We start from the raw sequence: 12,059 nt of genomic DNA on the forward strand, positions 1-12,059 counted from the left end.
TTTATTTTCTTGGGCTCCAAAATCACTGCAGATGGTGACTGCAGCCATGAAATGAAAAGATGCTGGCTCCTTGGAAGAAAAGCTATGACCAACCTGGACAGTATATTAAAAAGTAGAGACATTACTTTGCCAACAAAGGTACATCTAGTAAAAGCTATGGTTTTCCCAGTAGTCATGTATGGATGTGAGAGTTGTACCATAAAGGCTGAGCATCAAAGAATTGATGCTTTTGAACTGTGGTGTTGGAGAAGACTCTTGAGAGTCCCTTGGACTGCAAGGAGATCAAACCAGTCAATCCTAAAGGAAATCAACCCTGAATATTCATTGGAAGGACTGATGCTGAAGCTCCAATAATTTGGCCACCTGATGCAAAGAGCTGATTTATTAGAAAAGACCCTGATGCTGGGAAAGATTGAAGGCAGGAGGAGAAGGGAACAGCAGAGGATGAGATGGTTGGATGGCATCAACGGTTCAATGGACATGAGTTTGTACAAGCTCTGGGAGATACTGAAGGAGAGGGAAGCCTGGCATGCCGCAGTCCATGGGGTTGCAAAGAGTCAGACATGACTGAGCGACTGAACAAATGAACAAAAGCTAGAAATTAAAATGGCATAGGATGGATACTGTATTTGTCAGAGATATTTTCAATTGTTACAGGAATGTTTGATGAATTGTTCAGGACATTAATCACCTGACAATAGCTGGAATTGAGGAAAATATTATCATGTATCTCCACAGATTCTCTAGTACTGGTGGCTGGTCTTGGGAAAGGATCATCCCATGTGATCAAATGGTGGGACAGGGGGGCCCTGAGGACATCTGTAGTAGGTCTTTAGCAACCGCAGTCTATCAGCTCTCTGTTTTGTTGAGGAAGATCATTGGAAGAGTGATTTTTTTCCCAACACTTTTAGCAGATCTTTGATGATACTCTTGAGGACTCAAGGTTGCTAAGGAAACAGTTCTTTCCTTTTTAAAAACTCCTTTATTGAGGTATGCTGACATTAAAAATACATAGTTAATATTTACAACTTGATAAGTTTGGAGATCAGTATACATCTGTGTAATCATTACCACAATCTATGCCATAAACCTGTTCATCTCCTCAAAAGTTTTCCTTCATCCTCTTTATTACAGTGTTCAGATTAAAAATAATTGTTTTCTAAAGGCATTTGATTTTAGTTAGGGATTTTTAGTTTAAAAAACTTGTTTTCTAGCATTTCAAGTAGCTGCCCTTATGGTCACAATGTCGTGATCATGGCTCCAACTGTAGATAAACTTGTGGAAACACTATAGGCAGCACTGCCTTATTTTGATTAATTAGCGAGTGAATAATAATGGACTGAGCTTTTGAAATTTTAAGCCATATTGGAGCTTCTAATGTTACAGTTTTAAGAAAATTTATGTTTTGATGTTAACTCCAGGTAGGATATACTTTTAAAATATCAGGATTTGAGAGTGCTCTTCTGGCATTTAAACCTGGACTGTGGTTTTTACTCCCTGATCACCTTCCTCTAGCTTAGGCTCTGACATTTTTATGAACTGCTCCAGTTTCCTTCTATTAATTTTTGTCATTAGGTTCCTCCTACTGGTTTGTTTTTTCTGTATCTTCAGGAACATCTGTTAGTGATGTGATGGTAAGTGAACGTGGTGGTGAGGCAGCAGAGCTAAGATCAGAACAGCACAACTTTTCATTACTTTAGTTGAAATTGAACCCTTGGAGTTTCTTCCTCTCCATCTTAGGAGTCAGATATGCAAGAGAAATTTCAACCCCTTCCAACAGAGTATATTATTGGAAGTGATTAACAGTGTTTGGGAGAACTGCGGTTGTAGAAACAATGACCCGAGAAGAATATAAAGGAGCCTGTAGGAAATGAGGAGTAGATTTCAGGGGGTTCAGGAGAAAGATTTGGGAGGTTTTTCACTAGCTTAAAAAGACTCAGGTACTGAGGTGCAGAATGGTGAGGGGATGAAGATGCAAAGGCTGCAGGAGGGGAGGGTGTGATCACACACCCACACATTCATCACAGCTTCTGTGTTACACTTCCTTCCTGCCCTCATTACTTCCTGCCCTCTCTTCCTTTATCTTGACGTGGGAGCTGTTTCAGAGCTCTCTGGGTATTTTGGCCTTTGAAGGATGCAGTTTTCTTTGTGAGAACTTCTTATATATGAAATCTATTTCTTTAGCAAATATAGGACAACTCCTATATGTCTGTCTGTCTGTCTGTCTGTCTCTCTCTCTTTTTTTTTTTTTGGTACCAGATTTAACCCATCCTTCTCAAACTGGAGAATTTCCATTTTACCTGAAGCTTTGGCCTGATATTTTGTTCCCATCTTGTCAGCTCTTTGTCACTTTTAAGGTAATTTTTGTGAATTTATTCCACTTTGTTTTTGGCAGATGAAATAGCTTTAATACCCAGCCTACTGTTAATGATACGATGTGTTGGAACTTATCACAGTAATGAAATCATCTACTTGTTAGTTTGTGTCATCAACTAGATAAAAGGTACATGAAGCCAGGAACAGGCTTACTATTTTCTGCATTTACAGCACAAGATGTGTCTCCAACATATAATTTTAATACTAATAAAATTACCTTCTTGTGTACTTTTACTATCCGATTTCAATCCTTTACACTCATCTCAGGATCGCAAGATAAGAAATCTGAGTAAGCATCACAGGATGGCTCCCTGTGTCTAATGTCTCCTTCACCTCCTCCCCATATATCTTTATTTCCTTTCTTGATGAGACTCTCAGGTCTATGGACTGAACTGTGTTGCTCCAAAGTTTATATATTGAAGTCCTACTTCCCACTGTGACTGCACTGGAGATAGAGCCTTTAGGAGTTAAATGAGGTTAAATATAGCCATATGGATGTGGCCTTAATCCAATATGTGACATTATAAGAAGTGGATGAGACACAGCTTCCTCCCTCTCTCCAGGTACCCATATCCTAAAAGGCCAGGTGAGCACACAGTGAGGGAGTCGTGGCCTGCATGCCAAGAGAAGAGCACTCAGAATGAGACCTGGCCAGCCCTGTGACCATGGACTTACCAGCCTCCAGAACTGTGATAATAGAAATACATTTCTGTTGTTTAGCCAGACAGTCTGTGGTATCTTGTTGTGATCACCTGCCTGAGCCAACTATACACCAGGATCTTCTCCAGTTCATCATTTCCCCAGATGTTCCCTCTGTGACGCACTACCTCTGTTACCAGAGTGAGAACACATGGAGCAGGGCGGAGACCTGAGAAGTGTAAATGGTGCCCCAGGGATCAAGTCTCATTAGATTATAAGAAGATTCTCATTTGCTAACCTGAATTTAAAGCTAATGGATCTGATTCAAGGTCTCAGGAATCTCACTTCTCAGTTCTCGACAGGAAGGCAGGAGCCTGGGACACTGGATGAGACCTGATGTGACAGAGATTATTTGGGTCCCAGTTCCAGGTGGGACCAGGCAGCCGACCTGGTCACACAGGAAGAACTCTCGTCTGGATGAAGCAGTGAAGAAACACATCTAACCCTCCAGCTTGTTCACTCTGGTCTTCTGACTCTGGAAGGGAGCTCTGCATTAGTTACATGCTGTTGTGCAACAAGTTAGCACTGAACTTGGCAGCTTCAGTCAGCAAACACCTAGTATCTCACATCTTCTGTAGGCCAGGAATGGACATGGCTTACCTGGGTCCTCTGACTCAGGATGTCTACAAGGATGCAATCATCTGAAGGTGCAACCAGGGGTAGATATCTTCCAAACATACTCACCTTGATGTTAGCAGCATTCAGGCTGTGGCAGACTGTTGAGCTGAGAGCCTCTGTCCCGTGCTGGCTGTTAGCTAGAGGCCTGCCTCCAGTGCTTATCATGAGGGTCTCTCCCTACACTGCTCACTATGTGGCAGCTTGCTTCATCAGAGCAAGACAGAGAGAGCAAGACAGGTCAATGAGGGAGAAACCAGAGTCATCTTGAAACCTAATATAATTGACATTTCATCACTTTCGCCAAATTCCATTTGTTAGACTCATGTTACTAGATACACACAAGTGTGGGGATTACACAAGGACATGAATACCAGGTGGCAGGAATAAGAGGAACACTTCAGAGCCTTTAACACCAGCCCTCTGTTCCTGAGCTGGATGAGATGCTCCGTATGGACAGGAAGGAGAGGAAGGATTCTTCCTTGGATCCCAGGCCATGAGCTGTAACTGAGATCGGGGATCTGGGCCCTAGTAGCCTTGGGCACATCTACAGGGAGGGAAGCATCCAGAGTCTCTGGAGGCCTGTCCTCAGTGGTGTCCCTGGAGCCTGTTCTACAGGCTCTTGAGAAACGCCTGGTGCCTCCCTTCATGATCCAGGTTCAGTGACGGAACATGGATGATTAGAGTTGGCTAGAGTGGGAATGCTTATACCATAGAAGTCAACAAATGCTGTTCACAGGGATTTTTTTTTTTCAAAGATCAAAGTTTTCACATGTTAATAATTATCAGTACTCCACAGCATGCTCTGCTAAAATCTCTCCTGAGTCCCGTGTCTGTGTTTATCTTGCAGCTCTGGAGCTGAGGCTGAAGGATGGAGCCCACCCCTGTGAGGGGAGAGTGGAAGCGAAGCATCAAGGAGTATGAGGCACAGTGAATGATCACAACTGGAGCATGAAGGAGGCAGCTGTGGTGTGCAGACAGCTGGGGTGTGGAGTTGCTGTTGGTAATCCCCAAAGGGCTAAATTTGGACCAGGAATTGGACCCGTTTGGTTTCATTATATTTACTGCAAAGGGCAGGAGTCAGCTATCACCAAGTGTAGTTATCCTGCTGTGAAAGATCATCGTCCAGAGGGCCATTCCCATGACAAGTGTGCTGGAGCAGTCTGCTCAGGTAAGTCCTGTCTGGTCTGAAAGGGAATCCCCAACAGGAGAAGCTTCAGTCTCATTCCCAGAATAACTATGAGAATATGGATCGCAGCCTTAGAACATTCTTGGGTAAAAATTCCACTGAGCCAATGATGCCTTCAATGATAGGTGCTCAAGGGAGCAGAAGAGCTTGACAGTCCCTGGAGAGAAAGTCTCCACACCTATTGGTCACTGAGCACTTTCAGTCTCTGTGGTCTTCATAGGAGGTGAGGTCAAATGCTTCATGCAGGTATAGCTGCCAGGCTGGACCTTTATTGAATTAGATTCATCATGGTAGCTTGTATTCTTTCATGGGATGGCCAGTCAAGTGCAGCTACAAGAGAGGATGTAGGAAGGTGCAGGCAAACAAAGTGTATTATAGTCACAGGTCCTAGAGAGTCAGAGTACCAGTAGATGGGTACGTGGGGGAGGTGCCAATAGAAAAGGTTTAAACCAGGAGTAGTGACCCCAAATGGACCCCAAATGTGTAGACCCATGAACAAGTGACAATAATTGGGGGTCTGGGTGTAGTTATGGTATGTGCAGGTTTGAGGGGATTTCCCTGGTGCATTTGAAGGTCACTAGGTCACAGGGAAGGACATGATGGGGGCATTGGGCAGGAGTCTCATCACACTGGTGCACCTGCTTACCTAGGTGGGGAGCTCACATCCTATTTGTGGGGATGTTGAGGCTGCAGCAAAACATGAAGTTTAACAATTACAACATAGAGACTGGGTAGTGAGGTGAAAAGTGTATGACATTGTACATAAAAAGGGCTCAATCCTGACTAAGCATATTTGACCTGGGCCAAGATGGAAATGAGAATGGGATTGAATGGTTACAATATTTGGCAAAGATATTTTTCAGTTGTTATAAGAATGTTTGATGAATTGTCCAGGACAGTAATCCCATGACAATAGGTGGAATTGAGGTAGATATTATCGTATCACCACAAGTTCTCTCATGTAGGTCTCAGGAAAGGATCCTCCCAACTGCTGAAGTGGTGGGACAGGGGAGCTCTGAGGACATCTGCAGTGGGTTCTTAGAAAGCACAGCCAGTCAGCTCTCTGGTGTTTTGTTGAGGAAGATCATTGGAAAAGTGCTCTTTTCCTATCTCCCCTTCAGCAGACTTTTGATGATATTAGTTGAGGCTATTAAGAAAATAATTCTTCTCCATTTTAAAAACTGCTTCATTGAGATATGATTGACATACAAAAACTGAGTTTGGAGATCTGTGGAACCATCACCACTCCTATGCCATGAACTGGTTCATCTCCTCAAAAGTTTCTTTTACTCTATGATTACTATCAAAAGTAACTATTTTTTTTAAATTTTATTTTATTTTTAAACTTTACGATATTGTATTAGTTTTGCCAAATATCAAAATGAATCCGCCACAGGTATACCCGCGTTCCCCATCCTGAACCCTCCGCCCTCCTCCCTCCCCTCTCCTCTCTCTGGGTCTTTCCAGTGCACCAGCCCCAAGCATCCAGTATTGTGCATCAAACCTGGACTGGCGACTCATTTCATACATGATATTATATATGTTTCAATGTTATTTTCCCAAACCTCCCCACCCTCTCCCTCTCCCACAGAGTCCATAAGACTGATCTATACCCCAATGTTCATCGCAGCACTGTTTATAATAGCCAGGACATGGAAGCAACCTAGATGCCCATCAGCAGATGAATGGATAAGAAAGCTGTGGTACATATACACAATGGAGTATTACTCAGCCATTAAAAAGAATACAAAAGTAACTATTTTTGCACGATACCGGATGCTTGGGGCTGGTGCACTGGGACAACCCAGAGGGATGGTATGGGGAAGGAGGAGGGTTCAGGATGGGGAACACGTGTATACCTGTGGCAGATTCATGTTGATATTTGGCAAAACCAATACAATATTGAAAAGTTAAAAAATGAAGTAAAATAAAATAATTTTAAAAAGTAACAATTTTCAAAGGATCATTTGATTTGTAGTTAGAAACTGCTTTTCATTATGTATTTATTCATGTTTGTTGCTCTGGGTCTTTGTTGCTGGGTGTGGGCTTTCTCTAATTGTGGCAAGTGGGAGCCATTCTCCAGCTGCAGTGTGTGGGCTTCTCATTGCGGTGGCTTCTCTTGTTGCAAAGCACTGGCTCTAGGCACGTGGGCTCAGTAGTTGTGGTGCACAGGCTTAGTTGCCCCATTGCATGTGAAATCTTCCCAGACCAGAGATTGAGCTCATGTCCCCTGCATTGACAGGCAGATTCTTAACCACTGGACCACCAGGGAAATCCAGAAATTTCTATTTTAAGAAAACCTGTTTTCAAGTAACAACTCTTATTATCATGATGTCCTAATTGTGATTTCAACTGCAGATAAGCTTGTGAAACACTACAGGAGTCCCGGCCTTATTTTGAGGCATCATCATTGGAGAAGGCAATGGCACCCCTGCGGGGAGCGAGCTCCGCCCCTGGCAAAGGTCATGAGGAAGGAGGCTTGGCATACGCAAAGGCGGGATCAAGCCTCAGGAGTCTCCCTGGAAATTCTCGAGCAATCTACCCCCAAAACCAGAGTCTGCCTACTTTCTGCTTTGTGCTTTCACCTACACCTCTGACTTTACGGGGGGCTGTCCCCCACTACCTCTCTGAAAAAAGAGTTAGCTTACAGCTCCAGTTAATAATTCCTGCGTGTGACAGTGTTTCAACCTACAAACTCCCTTGGAAGTCCTCTAGCCTGCCTGAATAGGTTTTTCCGGCCACATGTGATTGCTCAGAGCCTCCAAACTGTGAGAGGCATGAGATGTTCTAAACTGTCTAAATACAGATTCCTTTGAGCAGTTAAAAGATTGATTAGAAATTGTATTGGTGAAGGGATTTTCACTTGTTGGGCCAATGTTTGCTGCTAAGTCTCCATATCCCTTACCTGCTGTGTCCCTGGCAGTGTATTGATTAATATAATTGGTGTAAATAGTAGCTTTAATATTTGTAACCTGGGACCCTTGAGTTAATTCTTTTTCTTATTATAGCCCACCACACCTTTGCTCTGTAGGAATGCAACTTTATCTAATGCTTTTTGGAGGCTGGCGCCTGACTTTAGAATAATCACCTTTAGAGGAAAAGGCCTCCCGGGCCAGAAGATGATGCAAATCACCTAAACTTTTGCATATGATAAGTCCTCAGGAAGAAAGCCTGGCTTACTGCCTGACTCTACCCCTTCCCCCATTATCCTCTATGCATAACTTAAGGTATAAAAACTACTTTGGAAAATAAAGTGCGGGCCTTGTTCACCGAAACTTGGTCTCACCATGTCGTTCTTTCTCTTACCTTCTGGCTGAATTATTCAGCCTCTTTTCTCCACTGAATTTCCTCACTGAGCTATCCTCATTCTATTACTCTTTATATCCTTAATTAACGTTTAATTAAGCAATTGTTTCCTGATCCTCGCCGACGCCGTCCCTGCTTCGAATTCCCTGGATCAGCCGGGGCTGGTCCCCGGCACACCCCATTCCAATACTCTTGCCTGGAAAATCCCATGGATGGAGGAGCCTGGAAGGCTGCAGTCCAAGGGGTCGCTGAGGGTCAGACACGACCGAGTGACTTCAGTTTCACATTTCACTTTTATGCATTGGAGAAGGAAATGGCAACCCACTCCAGTGTTCTTGCCTGGAGAATCCCAGGGACGGGGGAGCCGTCTATGGGGTCGCACAGAGTTGGACACAACTGAAGTGACTTAGCAGCAGTAGCAGCATCTGAATAAAAATGGAATGTGTGTGATATTGGAGCTTTCAGTGTTATCACTTCAAGAAAATTGATGTCTTGATATCAATTCCAGTTAAGATACTCTTAAAAATAAAAAGATTTGAGAGTGCTCTGGCATTTAAACACTAATTGTGGTTTGTACTCTGAGTACCATTGCACTAACTCAGGCTCTTACATTCTTATGAATTGTTCCAGTTTTCTTTCTTTTTTTAAATCTCTTTGCTACCAGTTTCCTCCCACTGCTTTGTCTTTTCTGTATGTTCAGACATGTTTTGCTACTAATAATGTGAAGATTAGCCAAAGTGGTGTTGGTGCAGCAGAGATAAGAATAAAATAGCACGTCTTTTCAGTTTTCTCGCTGAAATTCAACTCTTGCTTCTTCTCAACTGTAGGAATCGAGTATGGAAGAGAAATTTCAGCTTCTTTTAGTGGATTGTTGGATGTGATGAATTGTGTTTAGGAGAACTCTAGAGCAGAAACAATGACCTAAAACAATGTAGAGGAGCTTGTGGGAAATAAAGAGGAGACTTCAGGAGAAAGATTTATGAGGGACTTCACTAGTCGAAAAAGACTGAAGTGCAGAATGGTGAGGGGATGAAGATGCAAGGACTCCAGGAGGGGAGGGGAGGATCAACATCCATGACAACTCATATATTCATCACAGCTCCTGTGTTACACTTCCTTCCTGCTCTCAATCATTGCTTCCTTCTCTTTATCTTGATGTGGGAGAAGTTTCTGAGCTTGGTGGAAGTGCTGGCATTTGAAGGTTACAGTTTTCTTTGTGGGAATTTTTTTTTTATCATACCATATCTATAAATAGCTGAGGAAAGAAGAGAAGCAAAGACAAGGGAGAAGGGGAAAGATATACCTAGCTGAATGTAGAGTTTCAGAGAATTGAAGGAGAGATAAGAAAGCCTTCTTAAATGAACAATGTAAAGAAATAGAGGAAAACAATGGAATGGGAAAGACTAGAGTTCTCTTTAAGAAAACTGGAGATACCAAGGGAACATTTCATGAAATGCAGGATAAAGGACAAAACATCAAATATCTAACTGAAGCACATGAAACCAAGAAGACGTGGGAGGAATACACAGAATAACTGTATAAAAAAGATCTTAATGGCCCAGATAACCATGATGGTATGATCACTCACTTAGAGTCAGACATCTCTGGAGTGCAAAGTCAAGTGGACCCTAGGAAACATTAGAACAAAAGAAAAGCTAGTGGAGGTGATGGAATTCCAGCTGAACTATTTAAAATCCTAAAACATGATGCTGATAAGTGCTGCACTCAGTTTGTCAGCAGGTTTGGAAAAAAGCAATGGCCACAGGACTGGAAAAGGTCACTTTTCATTCCAATCCCAAAGAAGGGCAATGTCAAAGAACATTCAAACTACTGTACAGTCGTGCTCATTTCACATGCTAGTAAGGTTATGCTCAAAATCCTTCATGGTAGGCCTAAGCAGTATGTGAACGGAGAGCTTCCAGATGTACAAGCTGGGTTTAGAAAAGGCAGAGGAGTCAGAGATCAAATTGCCAACATTTCATTGGATCTTGGAGAAAGCAAGAGAATTCCAAAAAACCCCATCTACTTTGGCTTCATTGACTATGGTAAGGCCTTTGATGTGTGGATCACAACAAACTGGAAAATTCTTCAAGATGTGGGAATACCAGACCACCTTGCCTGTCTCCTGAGAAACCTGTATGCAAGTCAATAAGCAACAGTTAGAACTGGACATGAAATAATTGACTGATTCAAAATTGCAAAAGAAGTACATCAAGCCTATATATTGCCACCCTGCTTATTTAACTTATATGCAGAGTACATCATGTAAATGCTGAGCTGGATGAAGCTCAAGCTGAAATCAAGATTGCTGGGAGAAATATCAATAACCTCAGATATGCAGATGACACCACTCTTATGGCAGAGGCGAAGAGGAGCTAAACAGCCTCTTGATGAAGGTGAAAGAGGAGAGTGAAAAGGCTGGTTTAAAACTCAACATTCAAAAAACTAATATCATGTTATCCAGTCCCATTACTTCATGGCAAATAGAAGAGGAAAAAGTAGAAGCAGTGACAGATTTTATTTTCTTGGGCTCCAAAATCACTGCAGATGGTGACTGCAGCATTGAAAATAAAAGATGCTTGCTCCTTGGAAGAAAAGCTATGACAAACCTAGACAGTGTATTTAAAAGCAGAGAGATCACTTTGCTGACAAAAGTCTATATAGACAAAGCTATGGTTTTTCAAGTAGTTATGAATGAATGCGGAAGTAGGACCATAAAGAAGGCTGAACGCTGAAGAACTGAAACTTTTGAACTGTGGTGCTGGAGAAGACTCTTGAGATTCCCTTGGACTGCAAGGAGATAAAACCAATCAGTCCTAAAGGAAATAAACCCTGAATACTCACTGGAAGGACTGATGTTGAAACTAACACTTTGGCCACCTGATGAGAAGAGCCGACTCATTGGATAAGACTCTGATGCTAGGAAAGACTGAGGGCAAGAGGAGATAGTGGAAACAGGATGAGATGGTTGGATGGCATCACTGACTCAATGGACATGAGTTTAAGCAAACTCAGGGAAATAGTTAAGGATAGGGAAGCCTGGCGTGCTGCAGTTCATGGGGTCACAAAGAGCCAGACATAACTTAGCGAATGAACAACAAAAAAAATCACACTTTACCTTGAGGTCACATTTTGTAACAACACACAATGTCTAACCTACTACATTAAACTTCCACTTCCCTGTTCTTGCCATTTGTGCTATTGTTGTTATACATTCTTTTAGTTAAATTATGAGTCCTATAATATGTTGCTATTATTCTTGCCTTAAATATTCTAGTATTTTAAAATTGAGAGAAAACATTTTTATATGTACCCACATAATTTCTGTTTAGTGCAGTGTCCATAGCTTTGGGCGGATCCACATTTTCATCTTTTATCACTCGCTTTAGCCTGAAGACCTTTCTATAGCAGTTTTGTGCAGGGTATATCTGGTGTCCTTAAATTCTATCATCATTTATTTGTCATTTAAATTTTCATTCAGTTTTAAAAAGTATTTTCATAGGTGACTGAATTCCAGGTTAGCACCTCTCTACCCACCCCAATGCTTTAAAGATTTTTTACTTTGTTATGGGACTTACATTGCCTCTATCAAAAAGTCAGGACAACTTTTCTTTGTTTCTTGTATATAATGTGTCATTGGAAAAGACTCTGATGCTGGGAGGGATTGGGGGCAAGAGGAGAAGGGGACGACAGAGGATGAGATGGCTGGATGGCATCACTGACTCAATGGATGTGAGTCTGGATGAACTCCGGGAGTTGGTGATGGACAGGGAGGCCTGGCGTGCTGCGATTCATGGGGTCTCAAAGAGTCGGACACGACTGAGTGACTGATCTGATCTGATCTGATATGTGTCTAAATTTTCTTTTTTTTTTT

The 12,059-nt window shown here is 42.3% G+C and overlaps 1 pseudogene; it reads left to right on the plus strand.

The window, feature by feature from the left end:
* The window catches only part of LOC104995506, a 33,763-nt pseudogene that overhangs the window by 4,315 nt on the left and 17,389 nt on the right, over positions 1-12,059 (plus strand).

The sequence above is a fragment of the Bison bison genome, unplaced genomic scaffold, assembly GCF_000754665.1.
Source record: "Bison bison bison isolate TAMUID 2011002044 unplaced genomic scaffold, Bison_UMD1.0 scf7180017864281, whole genome shotgun sequence".
Taxonomy (NCBI): Eukaryota; Metazoa; Chordata; class Mammalia; order Artiodactyla; family Bovidae; genus Bison; species Bison bison.